We start from the raw sequence: 15,000 nt of genomic DNA, 5'->3' as shown, positions 1-15,000 counted from the left end.
AGCTAAGCCTTTCAGGGCTTTGTATGTAGTCAATAACATTTTAAAATATACAATATTTAATAGGGAGCCAATGCAATGATGAAAGAAATAAAGTAATTTGATCATATTTCTTTGTTCCATATAGCACTCTAGCAGCTGCGTTTTGAACTAGCTGAAGCTTGTTAAATAGGCCAACAGGGCAACCGCCTATATGCATTACAGTAATTTAATAGATAGGTCATGAAAGTGTATCCCCGTCGGTCCTACACCACCCAACCCGCTCCAAGCTGGGATCGAACTGGCGACCTTCCGCATGGGAGTCGGTTGCTCTAACAAGGAATCTAAAGACCATGGCCTCTAGCGTCTGTCACTAGAGCACATTTAGAGGTCAGAAGAGTAAGGTTTACCTGCACAGCACCTACTGGCTGACCTCTGTTACACTCACCCCCTCTAAACCTCACTCCCATCAGGGTCACGGCACCAATGTACCCCCGCCGGTCCTACACTACCCAACCCGCTTCGAGCTGGTGTCAAACTGGCAACCTTGCGCATGGGAGTCGGTTGCTCTTCCAAGAAGGCTGAAGACCATGGCCTCTAGCGTCTATTGCTAGAGCACCTTTAGAGGTCAGAGGAGTGAGGTTTACCTGCAACAGAAATAATATATAAAGATATTAAAATAACAGAAATAACACTGAGGCATAGTGCAATTCAAAAGCGTAAATAAAATAAATGAATCACAACAAAAATGCTAATTTACAGATTTTGTACACTGTATGTTAATATTAAATCACATACAATAGATTTTTTTAACAAAGCCACCTAGCAACCATCCATATCCCCTTAGTAACCATATAGAAACATCATGTACTGTACAAGCACCTGCATTGTACTTCTACCCTGTCAACTATTATCTCGTCAACACACAAATGACATTTTATTCAGTCCGTGTCTTGATGAAGAAAGGACTGCAAATCGTGAAATAATATCATATTAGAGGCATTCTAAATTGGTTCCCAAAATGACATGTAAATTACATGAGGATAATAGGATTGGAGTAGTAGCCATGCTACAAAAATAGCCTAACTGGGCAGATTTTCCATACTGTATCGCATGTCTTTTTCTCTAATAATGTCTCTGATTACAGTTCTCAAGAGGCTTTTCAGCCCCAGACATTATCTGACTTGAATATGTCATGTAGCAGGTAATGACTCGATCAATCTTGCTCTTCTGCTTAAGTGCACTATACACCCAGCATGAGGCTAGCTCTACCAGAGATGACACCCACCTAATCTAGTAGCAACTAGATTAAAACAGAAAAAGTCCACGGATAGATTAAGAAAAGTTCATGAACTCCATGTTGAGAGAGCTGCATTACACACTGAGAGCTTCCCTTCTCACATTACTGTTGTTAAAGTCAATCAAGCATTTCAAGTGCTCATCATAAGGGTGTCAATAGTTATAATGAGAAAGGAGGCTAGTTTTATGTTAATTACATAAAGGACATATTTAAGCATATCTTGGCTATTCTACCTGAGAAAATGGGTCGTGTTTACTTAAGGAGGCGTAGATGATTAAATGACCCCTTCACTTTTGGTAATTGTAACACAAGTTCTATAAGTCAACGTGACAGGGGATTTGAAACTTTTAATTCAGTGTTAAAGCATATTAAAAAAGTGAAATGAGGATATTTAACAAGAAATACATAAATAAAATGGACAATGCATGAAATAGTTGGGTTTCTTCGTGATATTGTGCTACAGTTTGACGAATATAAGCTCAAACATGGACCGAAAACATCTAAAATAAGCTAAAATAAATCCTGATTTCACAAGATATGACCAAAGGCTGTAATGTTAAAGCAAAGTTTGCTTTTCTTAACATAGTCTTAATGTTGTTTAGTAAGCATTAGAAGCTTTTCTTCTAGCTGACAATGTCTGTGTTTAGAAGAATAATGATTGGAAGATTGTGTTTCTTATTATAGTCGCTATACAGTATAGGATTTATAAATAAGTAATCTTCAAGCAGATTATTTCTGTGTTTAAAATAATATTAGTTGTTTTAATCTATTTCTGGCAACTTAAAAATACAAAAAGTTTGCAAATAGATTTAGAAAAGTTCATGAACTCCATGTTGAGAGCCACATTACATACTGCTAGCTTCTCTTCTCATATTACTGTTGTTAAAGTCAATCATGCATTTCAAGTGCTCATCATTAGGGCGTTAATAGTTATAATGAGGCTAGTTGTATGTTCATTTACATAAAGGACATCTTTAAGCATATCTTGGCTATTCTACCTCTGAAAATGGGTCGTGTTTACTTAAGGAGGCGTAGATGATTAAATGACCCCTTCACTTTTGGTAACTGTAACACAAGTTAACATGTCAACATGACAGGGGATTTGAAACTCAATGTAATTCAGTGTTAAAGCATATTAAGAAATACATAAATGAAATGGTCAATGCATGAAATAATTGGGTTTCTTCATGATATTGTGCTACAGTTATACAAATATACAAATATAAGCTGAAACATGGACCAAAAACAACTAAACTAAGCTAAAATAAATCCTGATTTCACAAGATATGACCAAAGGCTATAATGTTGAAGCAAAGTTTGCTTTTCCTAACATAGTCTTAATGTTGTTTAGTAAGCATTAGAAACTAGCATTCTTCTAGCTGACAATTTCTGTGTTTAGAAGAATAATGATTGGAAGATTGTGTTTCTTATTATAGTCGCTATACAGTATAGGATTTATAAATAAGTATTCTTCGAGCTGATTATTTCTGTGTTTAAAATAATATTAGTTGTTTTAATCTATTTCTGGCAACTTAAAAAAATACAAAAAAGTTTGCAAATAGATTTAGAAAAGTTCATGAACTCCATGTTGAGAGCCACATTACATATTGGGAGCTTCTCTTCTCGCATTACTGTTGTTAAAGTCAATCATGCATTTCAAGTGCTCATCATTTGGGCGTCAATAGTTATAATGAGAAAGGAGGCTAGTTTTATGTAATTACATAAATGACATCTTTAAGCATATCTTAGCTATCTGAAAATGGATCATGTTTACCTAAGGATGTGCAGATTATTAATTCACCCCTTCACTTTTGATATTTGTAACACAAGTTCTCTACTGTAAGTTAACATGACAGGGGATTCGAAACTCAATGTAATTCAGTGTTTGATGTTAAAGGGTTGGGCTGGGATTGTATATGTCTGGAAGTGACTGCAAGGTGAAAAGTGCTTTTTTTTATATATAGGATTCCAAAGATGTGTTAATTCAAAAAAAGTTGGCAATTTTCAATTGATGTTGATGGCTGGTTTTAAATTAAGTTTTGCTGTGTTCACACTGGACAGGTTTGGTGCAATTACTCTGTTAGTGGAGTCAATTTAAAAGTGTGAATACTGTTATCCAGACACAACTGAAATAACCGATGCAAACTCAATGCAGTTTGTAACTTTTTGATTAGTGGAATATTCATTTGTGCAATCTGATTCATGCATTTTAATATGACTTGAAATGGCCAATGAGTGGGAGCATTAGAGTTGGGGATTAGGGCCGGGCCACCTTTTAAAATATACATTTTTATATGAATTCAATCTTATGGATTTGTATGAATAAGCCACTTAACTGACAATATGTAAAATAGCTATGTTTTCCAATGAGACCGGACTGGAAATAATACACCTTGTGACCAAACATAAACACAAAACATATGAAAATCACCCTAATAACCAAACTACAAGTATAAATATGTTTACTCTCCAAATCCAGAGTATGAATAAAAAAAAAAAATCCATTTAATACAGTAAACTACATTCGCCATGTCAAAAGAGGTCAGTCAAATTTAGATTGATATGAGGGTGAGGAATAACGGAAATCTAAACAATCCACTTAAGCTACAGCAACATTTCTTCTGGTCTCTTGTTACCCAGCGCTATTTTTTAGTATATGTACTGTATGTGAACTGCTTGTTTCTACCTCAAAGTCCTTTTGAAAATAACATGAAAAGAAACAATCAGACCTTAAGCTGCTTAAGTGTGAAGTTGCGCAATCAAACACACCAGCTTAAGGATGTATATGGGTCTAAAATAAGAGGGCTTTTGCTAAATAGTCTAAATATCATTTTTTTTGTACTGCCAAGTACATCGTGTGCACACACAAATACTTTTGAAAGAAGGCTATTTATTTTCTAATACATTATATTAGACAGCTATGTTTTACATTAATATATTTAAAATGTAATCAAAGTAATTATTTTTATTTTTTGTAAATATATCTGGTTGAATTGTTTGTTGGTATATAAGTCTATTGATACTGAGTAGAATTTATCTTCTGCAAATAATGGTAAAACTGTGCATTAGTCCTTATGTAAACTCAATCATTCAACCAACCAGCTAATCAATCAATCAATCAATCAATCAATCAATCAATCAATCAATCAATCAATCAATCAATCAATCAATCAATCAATCAATCAATCAATCAATCAATCAATTAAACAATCAAACAATCAAACAGCCAGCCAATAAATCAATCACCTAACTGATCAATCAATCAATCAATCAATCAATCAATCAATCAATCAATCAATCAATCAATCAATCAATCAACCAACCAATCGAACCAACAAATCAGTCAATGAGCATTTACCTACTATATTCTTAAATGTATGCTATTCTTGATCCTAATGAATACTATATTACTGTAGTTAGCATCACCAAACAAGGAAACCAAAACAAATTTTAATAACTAATTCCCACTTAAGAAAGGGACGCAACCATAATTGAACACTTATCCAAAATGGACTCAAATTGCGGACAAAATTCAGAGCAATCTATACTAAGTCTAATCTGCATAATAAAGCTGTGTTCATGTTCCATTTAAAAACACATTTAGCAACTACTTAAGCTGAAATGCAGGTGGTTTATGAATAAGAGACAGGAGAAAAAAAAAGTGCTAAAGTGGCACTATGGTTTGGTGAATTGGAGGGGCTGTAATCACTGGAGAGGCTCGAAGCCAACCTGAAATGCTTGCCAGACGTCTACCTGGGGTTTCACCTTCTTGCTGAAGAGAACAGTTGCTTTCACCAGATGGTAAAGCTGCCTATGACTTCCAACAGAATGAAGGGTCACTTAGCATGAAATAAGGATACGTGACCCCCGTCGCTCATGTGCCCTTATAAGTACTACTTACAGAAAACGCTTCAGCTTGCATGGTCTTTTTTTCCCTCTCCCTCACATATCATAAACTCTTATTTACTCTCTCTCTGGGGAACTAAGCTAATCGTCAGCACTTCATAGATTCAGTCATTTAAGGCATTTCATATATCATCTGCAAATAAGGGTAAAACAATAATCCCTATTTAAATTCAATCAACCAACCAATAAATTAATCAATTAACTATTCAACCAAACAACCAATTATTCAACCAAACAACCAACCAATTATTCTACCAATCTATTCGACCAACCAACCAACCAACCAACTAACCAACCAACCAAACAATCATTTCGTCAGTCTTTTAATTAATTAGTCAATTAATAAATTAACTAAATAATCATTAGTCAATTAATTAAAGCAATTGGCATTGTCATTTGCCTGGGGTTTCACATTCTTGCTGAAGAGAACAGTTAGCTTCATCAGATGCTAAAACTGCCTTTGACTTCCACATAAATGCTGGGTCACTTACCATAAAATAACAATACGGGACCCCCGTTGCTCTTGCACCCTTATAAGTTGTACTTACAGAAAGCGGAAGAAGTCTCCCAAGCCTCTTTTCCCCTCCCTGCATAGCTCCCCTAAGCTAATCTTCAGCACTTCATATAACTTTAGTCATTTTTTCATCTCATAGTCATTTTTGAAAATGCTTATTTAAGGTTGTATTAGTATCTTCAGCAAATAATAGGAAAAAATAGTGTGCAATAGTCTTTATTTAAACTTAATCAACCAATCACTAAATTATTCAATTAATTATTCAATCAACCAATTATTTGAGCAACGAACCAAACAATCATTCAACCAACCATACAATTATTCAACCAACCAGTCATTCAACCAACGAATGAACCAATTATTCAATCAGCCAATCATTCAACCCACCCAAAAACAAAAAACAATTATTCAACCAATCAACCAATTATTCAACAAACCAATTGTTAACCATTTAACCAACTAACCAAACAAACAAACAAACAAACAAACATTCAACCATTCAACTACCAACAACCAACCAACCAACAAAATAAGCAAACAAACAACCAATCAACCAATCATTCAAACATTGAATTACCAAATATTCAGCCGACCAACACCAATTATTCAACCATTCAACCAACCTAACAACCCACCCACCCATCATTCAACTATTCAGCCGACTGACCAACCAACCAACCAACCAACCAACCAACCAACCAACCAACCAACCAACCACACAACCATTCAACCATTCAACCATTCAACCCTTCAACCAACTAATCATTCAACCATTCAACCAACCAACCAACCCACCACTCATTCAACCATTTAACCAACCAACCCACCACTCATTTAACCATTTAACCAACCAACCAACCAACCAACCCAACCCACCACTAATTCAATCATTCAACCAACCAACCAACCAACCAACCAACCAACCAACCCACCACTCATTCAATCATTCAATCATTCAACCAACCTCTCAACCAACCAGCCAACCAACCAACCATTCAACCAACCAACCACACAACCATTCAACCAACCATCCACACAACCATTCAACCAACCAACCAATCATTCAACCATTCAACCAACCAACCAACCAACCCACCACTCATTCAACCATTCAACCAACCAACCAACCAACCAACCAACCATTCAACAAACCAACCACACAACCATTCAACCAACCAATTATTCAACCATTCAACCAACCAACCAACCAACCCACCACTTATTCAACCAACCAACCAACCAATCATTCAACCTCTCAACCAACCAACCAACCAACCAACCAACCAACCAACCAACCAACCAATTATTTAACCATTCAACCAACCAACCAACCAACCATTCAACCAATTAACCAATCATTTGGCCATTCCACCAATCTACCAACCAACCATTCAACCAACTAACCAACCAACCAACCAGCCAACCAACCAACCATTCAACCAACCAACCAACCACACAACCATTCAACCAACCATCCACACAACCATTCAACCAACCAACCAATCATTCAACCATTCAACCAACCAACCAACCAACCAACCAACCCACCACTCATTCAACCATTCAACCATTCAACCAACCAACCAACCAACCAACCAACCAACCAACCAACCAACCAACCAACCAACCAACCATTCAACCAACCAACCAACCACACAACCATTCAACCAACCAATTATTCAACCATTCAACCAACCAACCAACCAACCAACCAACCAACCAACCAACCAACCAACCAACCAACCAACCTACCACTTATTCAACCAACCAACCAACCAACCAACCAATCATTCAACCTCTCAACCAACCAACCAACCAACCAACCAATTATTCAACCATTCAACCAACCAAACAAACCAACCAACCAACCATTCAACCAATTAACCAATCATTTGGCCATTCCACCAATCTACCAACCAATCATTCAACCAACTAACCAACCAACCAACCAACCAACCAACCAACCAACCAACCAACCAATAATTTAACCATTTAACCAACCAACAATTCAACCAACCCACCATTCAACCAACCAACTAAACAAAAATTCAACCATTCAACCAACCATTTAATCAATCAATCAATCAATCAATCAATCAATCAATCAATCAATCAATCAATCAATCAATCAATCAATCATAGCACATGCCAAGCATCTACCTAGGGTTTCACCTTCTTGCTGAAAAGAACAGTTGGTTTTACCAGCTGTTAAATCTTCCTATAGCTTCCAGATAGAGGTCAGGTCACTTAGCACGAAATAAGGATACGTGACCCCTTTCGCTGGTGTGCCCATATAGCTAATACTTACAGAAAACGCTTCAGCTTGCATGGACCGGCCCAGTTTCCCAGAAGTCTCCTTTCTCCCTCCTCCACATATCATAACCTCTTATTTACTCTCTCTGCTGAGCTAAGCTAATCTTCAGCACCTCATAGCTTTAGTCATTTTGTTCATCTCATAGTCATTTCTGAAAACGCCCGAGGAGGAAATGCGTTCAATATTACAGACGGCCCACTTGGGTCTGAAAAAAGCATTCTCTTTTATAGCCAATTTGTGTGTAAAATCTGCTTGGACCAACATGAAGACATGGCCTCGTGCACCGAGCCGGATAACGTATGGGAGCCTTATAAAATATTTATAGTTGATTGGATAGAAGTATGGATTTTGAATTGGGAACAAAAGAGTAATAAAACAAGCAATTGAGCTTAAAACGAAATGAAGACAATAGCAAAGGGTTTTAATAATTAATGCAGTATTTTTTGCAACACTTTACTTTTTTTATTGAGGCCACACTGATGAGGTGACTGCAGTGGAGTTTATTATATGAAATCAAATACATAACTCTTTTAATGCATGGTATTTATTGTGTTTCTGCTCTCATTGTGCTTAGATACATCCTTATTATTTATGTGATGCAGAAGGCATAGATGTTGTGTATTTGAAAAGCAAGTAAATAATCAAATAGAGATAGTAGCATTTGTGAAAATTAAAGTACTTATGAATGAGAAGAAAAAAAAATATATATTATCAGACACACTGTGAAAATGTTCTTGCTTTGTTTAACATCATTTGGGAAATATTTACAAAATAAAAAAACGGGGTTTAATATTTCTGACTTTAACTGTATATATTAGTTTAGTCAGTCCTGAAGCCAAATCTGGATCTAGTCTAACAAGAATCTTATGCCAAGGGTCCAATAATGCTCAGAGTACTCTTGAATGAATATTTTAGGGAGAAAATATAAAAAAAAAAAAAATTATTAACTTTTTAAAATCTATTTTTATTATTTTTTGCTTGAATTTAAATGTATTATATTTCTGTTTATAAAGATATTTAGTGACTAAAATACAAAGTTATTAAATATATCTGTCTAAAAGTCTAGAAAAAAAATCACCAGAATGACCTATATTCACTGAAATATGGATAAAAATATTCCTTTTCAAAATGGCGTGTACTCATTTATGCTGAGCTGGTAAAAAAAGTTTAAGTGTAAAGCTTTATTAATGCCCTTGGGGCAATTCATTCTGAAATGGTGGTGCTTCACATATGACACGAATGACTCACTTAACACAATAAGCACTAACATTTACCATCAAGTACACAAACAAAAGAAAGTAAGGAAAAAAAAAAAACTTCTCCCAAATCTATCTTTTAAATTCATATTTTAATAGGAAGATCTACAATATTATATTTGTGCATATACATTAGATTAGTCAGTAGAGAAGCCAAATCTGGAGCTCATCTAACAAAATAACTTTCGATAACGATCCAAAAACTAGCACACCCAAATTTATATGTTAGAGAAAAATATTAAATACAAAATATATATATATATATATATATATATATATATATATATATATATATATATATATATATATATATATATATATATATATATATATATATATATATATATAGCTTTTTTCTTCATTTATTTAATTGTATATTTCAGTTTCTAATGTTTTCATGTTTGGTGACTAAAATATTATTTTAATAAATATCGGTTTAATAAATCTGTTTTGTTTAAATGCACTAAAATACACGGCCTATATTCAATGAGAAATGGCTAAACCAACGCAATCTCAAGGCAATTGGTAACTTTTTAATTGGTAAATTCTTGTCTCATTGTCTCCGTTTTAAAATTGTACATTTACATACGACTGAACTGAATTTAATTGAATTGACTTAAACACTAAACTGACTAAACGCAAAATGAGGTGTACTCAATTATGCCGAGCACTATATATATATATATATATATATATATATATATATATATATATATATATATATATATATATATATATATGTGTGTGTGTGTGTGTGTGTGTGTGTGTGTGTGTGTGTGGATTTGATGTGATTGAATATCAGATGTGATTGAATATTGGATGTGATTGAAGATCAGGGCTGCTCCACCATTGATTTCTTGAAGTTAAAACACGGTACAGTGTTGTCTAAAAGTGAATATTGACATCTGCAAACATGACTCCTTTTGTAATTCAGACGTGCAAAAAAAAGCAAAATGCAGGTAAAGTAAGCAGGATGACCAGACGAGGATGACCAGACCTATAAACACTTTTTTTTTTTCCCAATAGCATTGTGAGAACACACAATAAGACACATTAACCATGTAAATGTCGTTTTGAGAAAATGCAAATTTATAATTGTTAAAAGTGATGTTGTAATTCTGGAACAGTGCGCTTTACAGGAATAATGCAAAAAAATAATAATGAAAAGAAGAAGAGAACTGAGGGAATCTGACTTCCCTCAGTGAGTCTTACGACCCAACATCCTGATTTCCACTGATCTCATTATATTATCACATATTAATCTTCCGTTCATCAGACCACATCAATTAAATATAGCTTTACTATCTCTCCTCCAGAAATGAGAATAAGGCAGATAAAATAGATTGGGGTCAGATCTTACTATGCGGCGACGAGGAGAAAAAAAAAGTAACTCTGTCCAAAAAAGGCAAATAGAAAAAATGATTTCTAATATTTTCCGGCTGTTTAAATATGCTGATATAAGTCAATAGTCTTCACCTTCACGTAGATCCACCTACAAGTCGAAGCCTGAATCTAAATGTCCCAATCAGGCGAAATGAGAAAGCGATTCATCGTCTGCATCAGGACGCCACTTCCATTCTGTCATTTTGATGCATGTGTGGCTTGTGGCGTATGAATTCAATTAACATATAGTACTGTATACAGCTGCCATTTCTCTGTAAACAATACATCAACATGACGGCTCCATAACACATTTCAGACACGATCGGCTGTGATGGAATCGATAGTCCATCCCAAATACACATTATCTCACGGCTCTGTATACATTTACTGTTTAAGGTTCGGCAAGCAGGACTTTTAGCATTACTACTTTAGAAGAGATTTGTGCTCTCATTCATTCATTCATTCATTCATTCATTCATTCATTCATTCATTCATTCATTCATTCATAATAAATAAATAAATAAATAAATAAATAAATAAATAAATAAATAAATGTTTATTAAATTAATTAAATAATTAACTTTTTATTTATTCATTCATATATTTTCTTTCCTTTATTAATCCGGGGTCGCCACAGCGGAATGAACTGCCAACTTATCCAGCATATGTTTAATGCAGCAGATGCCCTTCCAGCCGCAACCCATCTCTGGGAAACATCCATACACACCCATTCACAATGGACAATTTAGTCTACCCAATTCACCTGTACCACGTCATTGGACTCTGAGGGAAACCGGACCACCTGACGGAAACCAGCATGAACGAAAGGAGAACATGCAAACTCCATACAGAAATGCCAACTGACCGAGATGAGGCTTGAACCAGCGACCTTCTTGCTGTGAGGCGACAGCACTACCTACTGTGCCATTGCGTCACCATTTGTTTTTGTATTTTAAAATAAATTAATATGATTTATTTATTTATTTATTTATTTATTTATTTATTTATTTATTTATTTATTTATTTATTTATTCATTTTTAGAAACAAATTATTGACATTTATTTATTTATTTATTTATTTAATCATTTATTTACTTATTTATTTATTCATTTATCAAATGCATTTTTTATTCATTTTTAGATATAAAATTATTATATTTATTTATTCAATTAATTATTTCTTTATTTATTTATGAAATTAATTATATTCATTTATATTTAGAAATAAATAATTTTATTAATTTATTTGCATTTTTTATATCTGTTTATTCTTTATTTTGAATTTATTTATTAAACTAAATATTTTTTTATTTATTATATAATTTTATTTATTTATTATTTATAGGGAAATTAAGAATATCTATTTATTTATTTTTATTTATTTATTTATTTATTTATTTATTTATTTATTTATTTATTTATTTATTTATTTATTTGATTATGTATTTATTTGTTTGTTTGTTTGTTTTATTTTTTCAAAATACTTGACTAGCAGGTAATAAAATGTTAGTCATTTGCATGGAAGAAAAGAGCTAAACATAATAGTCTCATCAAGTTTTTTTTTTTCACTTAAATTTTACAAGTCCAGAAGTGTTGGATTCATCTTGGATGCATGGATCATATGTTTTAAGTTTAAGCAATGTGTTGTTTTGACTATTTTAAATATGCTATTTTCAAGTTTAATTCACTTTTCAGAGTTCAGTTAGCTCACCCATTTGTTGGACTTTTATTAAGCATTTATATTAAATTGATTAAGAATGCATGACTGTATAATGCACTTCTGTTTGTTAACACTTAATGTAGTAGCATGCATTAATCTTATTTAATGTTAATTCATGCATATGCTAATTCATTTTTAATATATCACATTGAAATTCAGCCAACCATACAGCTCATTAACATTGATCAAGGCTGTAAGAAAAAAAATATTAATCATTGTTAGTTCATGATACATAATGCATTAACTGCTTATGAACTCAAACATGTTTCATAGCATTATCGGTTATTTTTTTATTATTAAGTATTTGTTTCTTCATTCATTCATTCATTCATTCATTCATTCATTCATTTATTCATTCATTTTCCTTCGGCTAAGTCCCTTTATTCATCAAGGGTTTATTATTATTATTATTATTATTATTATTATTAGTATTATTATTATTATTAATATTATTATTATTATTATTATTATTATTATTATTATTGCTGTTGTTGTTGTTATTTTATTTTAACAATAGTAATAAAGATAATAATAATAATAATAATAATAATAATAATAATAATAATAATAATAATAATTATTATTATTATTATTATTATTATTATTATTATTATTATTATTATTATTATTATTATTATTTTCAATATAAGACATTTAGTGTGAAGATCATGTTTTCTTCTTGTTTTCAAGGACAGCTGTATCAGGTCACATCACATCTCAGAAGTGCCTCTTCATTCCCAAATTAAAAAATCTCAAACCGTATTCTGATCACTCCTGACAGGGTCGTTAGCTCACTAATTACTGCTTGACAGGTCCTTGACTTGATATGATGTGACTTTGAAAAAAATAAAAACACCCTCAAGGTCACCAATTTTAAGTTAAAATTAACACGCACACCTTTTTTTTTTTTTTTTCTAGAAGTAAGATGTCAAACGAGCTCAAGCCCTGTAATAGGTTTGTTGCCCCTCAAACAACACACCATCATTACTGCTGCAGAAAAGAAGATGCAGACTAGCTTAGAGAGTCAGTGCGAATGTCAGCATATAGTCTTCGCAATAACATGTCGATGTTCAGAGGAACGAGGAATATCAAAGTGCTCGGTGCTTTTTATACTCATGCTAATGCTGCAGTGTTTGGGTGAAAGCCTGAGATAAAGCAAACATGAAGACGTCAGGAACTGCTCACACACAAACACACACACACTCATGTGTTTTTTGTTTTAATCATTGCATTTTTTTTTTTTATTTTGTTTTAGAGTAGATGCATTTTAGTTTAGTCATGTTTTAGTTTGAGGGTTTTTCTTTTGTCCAGCATGTATTACACCTGAAAACTCGTGTCTAAATAGAATTTATGTAAATACATTAAAAGAAGCTCCTCATTTTCATTCATTCATTCATTCATTCATTCTTTTCTTTTTTTTCTTTTCTTTTAATTCATACTTTTCTTTTAATTTATTCATTATTTCATTAATTCATTATTTTATTTTATTTTATTATTTTATTTTATTTTATTTTATTTTATTTTATTTTATTTTATTTTATTTTATTTTCATTCATTCACTTATTAATTTTCTTTAGGTTTATTTTCTTTATTCTTTTCATTCAGTCATTCATTCAGTCAGTCATTCATTCTTTTCATTTTTTAATTTCATAATTTTTTTAAAATTATTAATTAAATAATTCATTTTTTTATCCATTCGTTCATTTCTTTTCTTTTTTATTTCTTTTCTTTCTTTTTTTTAATTGATTAAATAATTTTTTTTTTATTTTAATTCATTCATCTATTAATTCATTCATTCTTTTCTTTCTTTTATTGTCTTTTCTTTTAATTTTTATTTTCATTCATTCAGTCATTCTTTTTTCTTTTTTTCTTTTCTTTTCCTTTCTTTTCCTTTCCTTTCTTTTCATTCATTCATTCATTCATTCATTCATTCATTCATTCATTCATTCATTCATTCATTATCTTTTCTTTTCTTTTCTTTCCCTTTCTTTTCTTTTCTTTTCCTTTCTTTTCATTAATTAATTACTTAATTCACACATTCATTCATTCATTCATTCATTCATTCATTCATTCATTCATTCATTCATTCATTCATTCATTCATTCATTATTTTAATTAATTCATTCATTCATTCATTTATTCATTCAATTTCATTTTATTTTATTTTATTTTATTTTATTTTATTTTATTTTATTTTATTTTATTTTATTTTATTTTATTAATTTATTAATTTATTAATTAATTAATTAATTAATTCATTCATTCATTCATTCATTCATTCATTCATTTATAACCAGTAGAATTTGGTTTAAATCACAGTTTGGCCAGAATGTATGTATTTTCCATGGTGGCACGGTGGCTCAGTGGTCAGCGTTTTTGCCCCACAGCAATTTTTGCCTCACTGGTTCAAGTCCCAGTTGGGTCAGTTGATATTTCTGTGTGGAGTTTGCATGTTCTCCCAGTTTTCTCCAGGCACTCTGGTTTCCTCCACAATCCATTCTTCAGCAGAAGACATTCTGCTGTGGTTCATGTTAATAAAGAGCTGGTTCAGAACAATAATTAAATGATAGCTTTTTTTAAAGTATGCATTCAATAATTACAGTCTCAATATTTTATACACACACTCTGACA

Source organism: Danio rerio, chromosome 1 (genome assembly GCF_049306965.1).
Source record: "Danio rerio strain Tuebingen ecotype United States chromosome 1, GRCz12tu, whole genome shotgun sequence".
Taxonomy (NCBI): Eukaryota; Metazoa; Chordata; class Actinopteri; order Cypriniformes; family Danionidae; genus Danio; species Danio rerio.
Note: the sequence above shows the minus strand (reverse complement) of the source record.